Here is a 12034-nt window from a genome sequence, read left to right as displayed (position 1 = left end):
AAAAGAGGCCAATGTTGACCAAGTTGTTGAGTTTCAGAAAAAGGCCTACAAAGACGAGCAGCAGAGACAGACTTGACAGTAAGGGTCCAAAAGAGTACCAAAAAAGTCGCAAATGTGGACGCTGCGGTAAAGCTGTACAACTTGCTGTGCCGCAAGAGGCGCAGAGTGCAGAAAACGTCGAAAGAAAGGACATTTTGCAGCCGTCTGCAGGTCAGGCAGAGTAGGTGCAGTTCTGGAGAACAACACTTTTCCTTGGAGCAGTGTCTGCAGAAGCAAACCTACAAACTGGAAAAAGACTCTGAAAGTAAATGGAGAAGACATTACTTTCAGACGTGATACAGGGGCGAATGTGACAGTTATTCCATCCACAAGCTATTCAAAAGAACTGCATGGCGCCCTCGCTCACCAAAGTGGAATACCCCGTGTGGCCCCTGTGGCGAGTGACTGGAATCTTAAGGTCAGTTCACTGCTGTCCTAAAATACAAGGACAAGACAACACAACCAGTGTTCATCATACAGAGACTGGACACACCGCTGTTGGGCTTCCCAGCAATCTCAGAACTAGGAAAAAGAGGCACTTGCCCTGACCTGGGCATGTGAACGTTTTGAGTCAATGTTCATGGAAAGAACCTAAGCTAAACCTGAGCTACACTGCTACAGCATCAGTAAGCAAAAAGCTAAAGTCTATATTTGCCTGCCATGGGGCCTCGGGGACCCTCATCACAGACAATGGACCTCAGTTCTCTGCAGCAGAATTCACAGCTTTTGCTGTGCATGGGTTATAACTACTCACAACCAGCAGACCCCACTTTTCACAAAGTAATGGCGAAGCTGAGAGGGCTGTAAGACTGAAATCTCTCCTGAACAAGGGGAGGATCCACACAAGGCTCTCATGGTTTATAGAGCCAGCCCCTTAGCCCATGGATTGTCCCCTGCACAGCTACTGATGGGCTGCAACATCAGGAAGCTTCGGCCAGGATGGTCTGACCTCCAGGCTTTCAGGAGAAAGGATCAGGATTTAAAACAGACACAGGCTTTACTGGTACAACAGAAGACACAAAACGAAGACTAAACATGAGCTCGTACCAGGACAAAGGGTATGGGTAAAGAACACCACGATACAGGGACCATCAGTAGCCCAACCAAAACACCCTTGTAATATAACACCAACCTGCCATCAGGACGTCTGACGGGGAAAAAAAATAAAAAAATAAATAAAAACTTTGCTTTTCCAATATTTAGCATCAAGTCTGTATCTTCCCCCTGCCCCCCTTTCTTGCCTAGGAAAATACGGGGATTCATATGTTCTCTAAACAACTGTCTCTGTCCTTCATCCAAGACTACATGTACAGCTGCAAACTGATCATCATAGTACACATAAGATACTGATCTTGTTTCAGCTGGTATCTTTTGTACCACGATATGTTCATACATACTGTCAACACCATCTGGAGACAAATAAAACAATGTAAAAATGGAGGATTTTCCCATTCAACCTTTGACAGAGCTCCATGTGACACATCAGGTTCTCTGCTCTAGCAGATTAAGAAAATTCTACTGGGCCTATTTTAAGTGGAAATCTCCCTAAACTAGGACTAGCAGCAGAAAAACTTGAATCTGTACATTGTAGGTTTAGACTGAAAGCTCCCAATAAGTCACGTCCTAGTAAATTCACGGGGCAATGTGTGGAGACTAGAAACCGGTGTTTTACTGTTCTATTACCCAATTTCACCTTCACAGCACTGCAGAAATGTGGTAAGCCTGAAACAGCCACTGTTAGAATTGTGTCTGTACTGACTGATATGGGTACTGAAGTATTTTTTACTGTGAGACAGAAATGATCTTAAGGCAATGCTTTGGACATCTTCGTCCTTTGAGTCCGGATCGCTGCAACAAGTCAATGTTCTAAAACAAATGTGAAAATTAAAATATCAAAGGGATCCGGGTTAAAGTAAACTGAAGGTCTAAAAATACGGAGTCCCGTCTCCTCCAGTTTATTCTAAATTCGTAAGGCAAACGGTCTAATTCATTTACTTACAGTCACCTCGGGTACAGAGTCTCAGAGTCAGTAGAGCGCCTGAATTGACTCAGAATCACTCATTGGGATGACGGCAGCCGCCTCTGTCAGTTTCTGATCCTGTCTCTGAAAACTCTGGACCCAGAGGAATAGTTGGATCTCGGTGGAACCTCCAAAACTGTGGTAGTGGGATTTGCTTCTCCGCGCTTAAAGAATCAACTCGATCAGTCAGTCTTAGGAATGTAGAGAAACTTTAATCCTGCATTAAACGTAACGCCGGTGAAAGACTTCAGAACTGAGTCTGACAAAAAAAGAACGAAAAAAAAAAGAAAAAATTAGTACAGTACAGATTCAAAGAGCCTCTTCACTAAATTAATGATCTATATACAGCCTGATGATTAACAACAACCTTCACTCCCTCTACCATTGATGAGGCCTTTTCATCTTGGAGAGAAAAAAAGAGGAAACGTCATAAAGGATCTGTTTATTGATAAAAGGTTCGCATCTTTTGAACTTAGAACTGAATTTAATCTTCAAGCTCATTTTTATAGGTATTTGCAGCCAAGTAGTTTTGTGTCCACAAACTTCCTCGTCATTATTAGATACAGTTCTGTCAACGTCAACCCACAGATAAAAAAATCTGGCACCATATCTGTTACTGAACTCCTTTCATATGAAACCCTTACAAATATTAAAGCAGCAGTAAGTGCAGGATCCATCTGTCAATCAAAATTCAGACGAGTCTGGACATGTACTGGCTTAAGCAGGTTGGAGGTTTGGAGTCTCACTGTTTGAGGCTGTGGACAGGTGTCTTTTATACGGATAACGAGGTCAAACGGGTGCCAAATTACAGACCTCTCATCTTTCTAAATAGGAGAACTTGCATCAGTGGCTGACAAAATACACAGTGGGGCAAAAAAGTATTTGTACATTTTTCCTATTGTGTACACACACACACAAATATATTTATCTATCAGCCAATTCAATGCAGAACCGCTCGTACTTGGAAAGATGGAAGAATTTATATAAATTCTAATAAGATTTTTTAAAGCAGATTTTCTGACATTACAATTACAAACCATGACAGTCTCAATACTGCAGGATTTGTCTGAGATACTATGAGTGACACTGATATATTACTTTTTAATACAAGCAGAAAAGTGACCACAAAAAAGGGGTGGAATCAAGTAAATCATGTAAACCACTTACCTGCCAACTATGCAGTTCACTAACCTGACAGTGTGACTGAGAAGGGCCAGTCAGTCCTGGCCTGGCACCTTCTTGATGTTCCCGGAGAGAACGATGGACCCCAGGCGGCTCAGGTGAAGCTCACCTCTGTGTTAGAGGACCGGACGCAGCTGAAAGCTCTCCCAGTTCTCTACGAAGTCAGACGGCTCAGAAGACAAAGCTAATAAAAAGAAGATAGCCACAAAGTGGTACCAAGTTCACCATTAAAGAATACAATAGGCTTTTTTGCCTGAATGTGGTCAATGATCACAGCGGTGATTGTTTTAATGTATCACAATATTTAAACTCATCATAATTACAGTAAACAAGGATTTCATGCTGTTTTTCATTATGCAGTAGAGAGCATTAAAATCAAGAGTAAGATTGATAAACTGAACTGTGAAGTCTATTTAGCTAATAATTACCACTCAAAGCTTCTAGCAGGACACCAGCTTTAACCTGCCTCTGACCGTTTCCACAGGTTAAACTAGGGGATTTTAGCGCCCCCAGAAGGACAAAAAGAGGAACAGCAACAGCCTCTGAGCAGTAGTTCAATAAACACCAGGACGTTGAGTAAGAACACAAATTTAGCACATATCCACAGAATTACACCATCCATACTAACCTAAAACCGCTCAGTAGTGTGAAACATGTGAAGAAGAAATAACAAACCATAAAGATTCAGTAATACATAGGTAAACACTGAAGCTACATTGCTAAGGAGAAAGCTAGCATAGCAACAGAACTAAGCCATTCCGAAACTAAATGAACAGCAGCTTACTTTGCATCTCAGACTCAAAATTAAAGGCACCTACAGCCACACAGCTTGAGCAGTTTCTGAAGGTCAGTCTTCCAGAGGAGCTACAGAGCTCAGTCACACCGGCTTGTTCACCCTGCCGCAAGACCACGCTGCTGCTTTACAGCGGAGGCTCCTGATTGGCTGAGACTCCGCATTATATACTGACCAATGCGGCTAAAGCTTTGTGAATATTAAATGAGGTCACTGATTTAAGGAGCATTTGGACAGATCCAGGGTTGGAGATCCACTCAGACATTTACTGAGGATTACTCAGATGCAGGCTGTGAACTTCCTGAAAACTAAGGGTGAAACAGTTAAAGCTACTGAGTGATGTTTGGACAATTCGTCTCCATATGGATCAGTAAAATGTATTTGTTCACATAATGGTTCAGAGTTCACAGCAACAGATTTACAGTCATTACTCTGTAAGCAGGGGATAAGGCGTGAGACCTCAGCAGCTATATACAGTGGGGAGAACAAGTATTTGATACACTGCTGATTTTTCAGGTTTTCCCACTTGCAAAGCATGTAGAAGACTGTAATTTTTATCATAGGTACTCTTCAACTGTGAGTGATGGAATCTAAAACAAAAATCCAGAAAAATACATTGTATGATTTTTAAATAATTAATTTCCATTTTATTGTGGGAAATAAGTATTTGATCATCTATCAACCAGTAAGAATTTTGGCTCTCACAGACATGTTACTTCTTCTTTAAGAAGCCCTCCTGTTCTCCACTCATTACCTGTATTAACTGCACCTGTTTGAACTCGTTACCTGTATAAAAGACACCTGTCCACACACTCAATCAGTCAGACTCCAGCATCTCCACAATGCCCAAGACCAGAGAGCTTTGTAAGGACATCAGGGATAAAATTGTAGACCTGCACAAGGCTGGGATGGGCTACAGGACAATAGGCAAGCAGCTTGGTGAGAAGGCAACAACTGTTGGTGCAATTATTAGAAAATGGAAGAAATGCAAAATAACGGATAATCTCCCTCGGTCTGGGGCGCCATGCAAGATCTCACCTCGTGGAGCATCAATGAGCTTGAGGAAGGTGAGGAAAGAGCCCAGAATTACACGGCAGGACCTGGTCAATGACCTGAATAGAGCTGGGACCACAGTCTCAAAGAAAACAATCAGTAACACTCTACGCCGTCAAGGATTAAAATCCTGCAGTGCACGCAAGGTGCCCTTCCTCAAGCCAACGCATGTCAAAGCCCGTCTGAAGTTTGCAAATGACCATCTGAATGATCCAGAGGAGGAATGGGAGAAGGTCATGTGGTCTGATGAGACAAAAAGAGAACTTTTTGGTTTAAACTCCACTCGTCATGTTTGGAGGAAGAAGAATGATGAGTACAACCCCAAGAACACCATCCCAACCGTGAAGCATGGCGGTGGAAACATCATTCTTTGGGGATGCTTTTCTGCAAAGGGGACAGGACGACTGCACCGTATTGTGGGAAGGATGGATGGGGCCATGTATCGTGAGATTTTGGCCAACAACCTCCTTCCCTCAGTAAGAGCACTGAAGATGGGTCGTGGCTGGGTCTTCCAGCATGATAACGACCCAAAACACACAGCCAGGGCAACTAAAGAGTGGCTCCGTAGGAAACATCTTAAGGTCCTGGAGTGGCCTAGCCAGTCTCCAGACCTGAATCCAATAGAAAATCTTTGGAGGGAGCTTAAAGTCCGTGTGGCCCAGCGACAGCCACGAAACCTGAAGGCTCTGGAGGAGATCTGTATGGAGGAGTGGGCCAAAATCCCTGCTGCAGTGTGTGCAAACCTTGTCAAGAACTACAGGAAACGTCTCATCTCTGTAATTGCAAACAAAGGTTTCTGTACCAAATATTAAGTTTCTTTTTCTGGTGTATCAAATACTTATTTCCCACAATAAAATGGAAATTAATTATTTAAAAATCATACAATGTATTTTTCTGGATCTTGTTTTAGATTCCATCACTCACAGTTGAAGAGTACCTATGATAAAAATTACAGTCTTCTACATGCTTTGCAAGTGGGAAAACCTGAAAAATCAGCAGTGTATCAAATACTTGTTCTCCTCACTGTACAGTCATGCCCGAAAGTATTCATACCCCTGGCAAAGTTTGACTTAAATTTACTTTTATTTAACCAGAAGTTATATTTTTGCCTTGAAACGACACAGGCATCTCCCAGGAGATAACACGATGATGTACAAGAGGCATCATTGTGGGAAAAAGTATTTCTCAGCTTTTATACACATTTGAACAAAAAGTGGCATGTCCAAAATTATTCATACCCTTTGAAAACTGTCACAGTATATGGGAAAATCCAAAGTTCTATACCATTCCAAATAGTCCAAGCTGTTTTAAAGCATCCTAATTACCCTGATTCATTGGGAACAGCTGTTTTAATCAACTCAACAGGAGAAAAACAGCAGCTCTCTGCAGTTGGTTTGTGGACAGTCATGGCTAAGACAAAGGAGCTCACTAAGGACCTGCGGCTGTGCATTGTGGCCGCTCACAAGTCAGGAAAGGGCTATAAAGCCATATCAAAATGTTTTCAAGTTCCAGTGGCTATTATTAAAAAATACAAGAAGTTCCGCACTGTGGAAAATCTCAGAAGATGTGGTCGGAAGCCAAAAGTGACACCTGTGCTGGCCAGGAGAATAGTGAGAGAGGTGAAGAAAAATCCAAGGATCACCACCAAGGCCATCCTGGTGAATCTGGACTCTGCTGGTGGCGACATCTCAAGGCAGACAGTTCAACGGACACTGCACACTGCTGGGTTCCACGGACGCAGGCCAAGGAGGACACCACTTCTCCAGAAAAGGCACACAAAAGCCCGCTTGACCTTTGCAAATGCTCATCTGGACAAAGAAGAAGACTTCTGGTGTTCTGTTTTATGGTCAGATGAAACAAAAATTGAATTGTTTGGCCACAATGATGTGTGCACCATTTGGCGTAAAAAAGGAGAAGCCTTCAACCCTAAGAACACCATCCCCACTGTCAAACATGGTGGTGGGAACCTAATGTTTTGGGGGTGTTTTTCAGCCAATGGACCAGGGAACTTGATCGCAGTAAATGGCACCATGAAAAAAGAGCAATACATCAAGATTCTCAACAACAACATCAGGCAGTCTGCAGAGAAACTTGGCCTTGGGAACCGGTGGACATTTCAGCACGACAACGACCCAAAACACACAGCCAAAGTGGTGAAGAAATGGTTAGCAGACAAAAACATTAATGTTTTGCAGTGGCCCAGCCAGAGTCCTGACTTGAATCCAATTGAGAATCTGTGGAGGGAGCTAAAGATCAGGGTGATGGCAAGGAGACCCTCGAACCTCAAAGAGTTGGAGCTCATCACTAAAGATGAATGGGCAAAAATACCAGTGGAGACATGCAAAAAGCTGGTCAGCAATTACAGGAAGCGTTTGATTGCTGTAATAGCCAATGAAGGCTTTTCTATTAATTATTGAGAAGGGTATGAATAATTTTGGACATGCCACTTTTTGTTCAAATGTGTATAAAAGCTGAGAAATATTTTTTCCCACAATGATGCCTCTTGTACATCATCGTGTTATCTCCTGGGAGATGCCTGTGTCATTTCCAGGCAAAAATATAACTTCTTGTTAAATAAAAGTAAATTTAAGTCAAACTTTGACAGGGGTATGAATACTTTCGGGCATGACTGTGTATATATATATATATATATATATATATATATATATATATATATATATATATATATATATATATATATATATATATATATATGTTATTTTGCTGAGACACAGGTCCTCGTTTGGTTTGGCTAATATGTAAATTTGGGTATCATCGGCATAACCGTGAAAGTTAATACAGTGTTTACGGATGACTTTACTATACTTCATATTACTGTACAATATAAAGAGTAATGGGCCCAGCATTGATCCTTTTGGAACAACATATTTTACTGTAGTGTGATTGGAGCATTTGTTATTTACATAAACATACTGATGGCGATCATTCAGATATGATCTGAACCAGGTGAGGGCAGATCCTTTGAGATTTTCCTATAAGATATTCTAACTTACGGTGTCTATGGTGTCAAATGTAGCACTAACATCTAGTAGCACATGAGGTTTCAGTGCTATGGTTTTGTTGAAATCCAGACTTTGCATTTACTGTGTCAATTAATGGTTTACCAACCTTTGGCAGTGCCTGTTTAAACAGTGTTGGTACCGGATCTAATATACATAACGATGATTTAATGCACTAATGACGTTATGCAAATCAACGTAATTTCATAATCTATTATGCCCATTAAGACGACGCGTTGCCACAGCCCTACTCATAAGCATCAGCCAGTGAGGACGTCATAAAGGAGGAAGGGCTGTTCATGGGTGCTTTCTGAATCACCACATTAGGAGCTGTCAAAACTGTAAGCCAGTTGCCCCATCTGGAGGCGGTTACTGAGAACACAGGGCCATTGCTCAGCAGTGCCGACACAGAACGAGGACATTTGAGTAGGACTCTGTTCTAGCCTCTACGGCACAAATGCCAACAGTGCCAGGTAAGTGGCCTGTACTGCTCTTAAATAGGGACCCATTTCACATGCTACAGAATCTAACTAAGCTGAATGATGAGCTACTTGACACTGCATACCACCATGTTCCTGATTCAGACAGGACGTCATAAACCAGCGTCTTCATGCCCAAAGACAGGCTTGCTCGGATCACAAAGACCAAGAGCTGGTGCAGATATCGAGGCTGAGTTCAAATTTGCAAAAGCAGTGGATGTGTCTGTGTGCATAAGAGGGGCATGTTGCCCAGGGATACCTTAAAGCAGATCATATAGTGGTTGTGAAAGATGAGTTCTGCTCAGTTGGATCAGAGTTCCCGACACAATCTAGCCAACATTAGAGGATATTCATCCTCTGCGTGTTGCATGGCTGACCTAGAGAAGGGGCTACAGCTGGAGGTTGACACTGGTGTTTAGGTTTACAATAAGCAAGCAACTGTTCAATCCTGGTCAGTGATTGTTGGATCCTTTTACACATTTTGTGGGCATACAGTGAAGCCATTTTGTGCTTTTTACATTCGCCGGTTAACTCCATGATCTTTCTCTCAGCCTCTCTAGCTCAAGTTTATACCCCTAGTATTGTTTTAGTACTAAAAGACATTCCTTTACTGAATTATGTTCAATACCAGAGCTCAGAGCTGTTCTGCATCCTGTAACAGACCACTTGCTTTCAGAAGGAAAACCTTAACATGGAAAGTACAAAAGACCTCTTTTGTTCATCAATATGTTTTTTGACCATGTTGTTAATTATCACCCAAACTACCAAAACTAACGTCTCAGAAACAGAGATGTTAACAGACACAAAACACTAGGTTTTTACAAGTGACAAAACTTCTCTCTTTTCAGAGAGCCTAAAGGTTACAGCAGCAGAGACTGACATACTTCCCTTGTTTTAGAGAGGCTAAAGGTTACAGCAGCAGTAACAGATATTCTTCCCTTGTTTCAGAGAGGCTAAGAGTTACTGACTTCTGCGTCTTAGGAAACCAGAATTTCTCTCTGGATTGAAATGGTGTTTACTCACGCACCAAATAGTAAATTCGGCATACAGGAGGCAGATTCAGGAGTCAGGAGAATTGATCTTCAGTATAGACGAGTATATTGATGCACACAGACACGTAGAAGTAAGTCATTGACAATTAATGTTTTAGGGGCAAGAGATTGTATATTTAACAGCCCAAATTCAACACAAAACTGCTTTTTAAAATACTACAAGGTTTGTCTGAGATACTTTGAGTGAAACTGATATTTTACTTTTTACAGGCAGAGAAACGACCAAATAAATGGTTATAAAATTAAGTAAATCACAACACCACTAACCTGACTGGGAAGGGCCAGTCAGTCCTGGCCTGGCCCCTTCTTGATGTTCCCAGAGAGAATGAAAGACTAAGATCCTGGTGACGAATGGGGTCCAGAAAGAATAGTTCATCTTCCGTCTGTGCAGTTTGGACTTCCTTTACAACAGCAGCTGGATCTGCCAGTTGGACAACCTCCCTGCAGAGCGTCTGGTGAGCTCGTCCCTCCGCAGTCACCATGTTCCTCCAGAAAAAAACGTAGAGAAAGAAACACAAACGACAGTCAGTGAGACAGAGTACTGTACAGTAACACAGGGAGCAGAGAGCACAAGGATCACAACACAGATCAAAGCTAATATTTAAGACTATTCGATAAAATTCATTCATAATATTGATACCATTAGCGCTTCTATTCACGTTCACAGCTACGAGTAACCGCTTTCAGAGTTCAGGTATGGTCATTATACTACAGTGCTAGCTTTTTCTAGCCAATTTGTCGGATTCTGATTAGAGCAACATTGTCAAGGCTATATTGCAGCACAATCTACAAATCATGTGTCACATGCTCTAGATCTTTAGGGTGAAATGGGAAGGAGATGGAGAAAAGGTTATTAATGAAAATACTAGTTAGCGAGCATTTAGCTTCAGAACCTGAGGTTTGGGTTGTGCATAGAACTGAACCATAAATTGTGGTGACTCTGCCACGACCACTTCCACATGAGTAACTGCAATAGAATAGAAATAGAATCTGATGCATGAGCAAAAACTAAAATACAAATATATTAGTATACACCTTTATACTTAATAAAGTGCTAATAATAATAATAATAATAAAACTAATAATAACTAAGCATCAATTTCACATGTATAGTCTCTCTTTGGGTATTATAACATCTGCTCCATTATCTTAGAACCTTTCTTTAAAATTTCTAAAATTAATTTGGATCCCTTTACAAAGTTCTCTAGGTTTAACAGTATTAAATTAAATATCATAAAATCTTGTCTTAGAAACTTCGAATTTTAGTAAATTTGGATCCCTGAAAGATTCTCTACTTTAAAAAACCCTAAGAATCAAAATGTTCCAAGACAAAATCTTAATCTTCCAATTTAAAACAAATCTGGATCCCGAGATATTCCCAGTTCAAACAACTGAGACTGAAATGATCTTAAGACAAAGCTTTGGACATCCTCATCCTTTGAGTCCGGATCACTGCAACAAGTCAAGTGTCTTAAACAAATGTGAAAATTAAAATATCAAAGGGATCCGGGTTAAAGTAACCTGAAGGTCTAAGAATAAGGCGTCCCTTCTCCTCCTGTTTAAATAAATTAATTAGACCGCTTGCCTTACCAATTTAGAATAGTCACCTCGGGTACAGAGTCTCGGAGTCAGTAGAGCGCCTGAATTGACTCAGAATCACTCATTGGGATGACGGCGGCCGCCTCTGTCGGTTTCTGATCCTGTCTCTGAAAACTCTGGACCCAGAGGAATATTGGGATCTCGGTGGAACCTCCAAACTGTGTTAGTCGGATTTGCTTCTCCGCATTTAAATCTCTGACTCTACAAATGCAGGTAATTTTTGAAAGTTGATTCTTTAAGTTAATCATAAATGTAAAAAGACTCCGCTTCCAGGGGGCCCTGTGCGAACCGATTTTATGACCCCGACCAATGTAATAAACAGACCTACACCCTTGAATTAGTTTCACAGAGATCTAGTGAACTAAGGTGGTTCACTTCAGACGGGTCTGGACATGTACTAGCTTAAGCAGGTTGGAGGTTTGGAGTCTGACAGTTTGAGGCTGTGAACAGGTGTCATATATAGATAACGAGGTCAAATAGGTGTCATTAATATAGAGGACCGGACACAGCCGAAAGCTTTCCCAGTTCTCTACATAGTCAGCGCAGACGGACCTGTCCCGCAGACAGCAGTGGAGCGAGAGGAGCTGAGGAAACGGCTCGCTCACTCATCGTTAAGTTGTCAGGGGGTAGAAGATCTTGGTGTCTTTTTTCCCCCCAAACAGTGTCCAGAAGCGTACTGCAGTGCTTCTTCAGCTGGAGAATAGTGGGGAACGATGGTGCCAAAGCCACCTGGCGACATCCAGGACACTGGCACCTGGAAAACAGGAGACCGTGGCATTACTCTTTAGGGTTGATAC

Source organism: Salminus brasiliensis, chromosome 24 (assembly GCF_030463535.1).
Source record: "Salminus brasiliensis chromosome 24, fSalBra1.hap2, whole genome shotgun sequence".
In the NCBI taxonomy this organism is placed as follows: Eukaryota; Metazoa; Chordata; class Actinopteri; order Characiformes; family Bryconidae; genus Salminus; species Salminus brasiliensis.
This window is presented reverse-complemented; position numbering follows the sequence as displayed.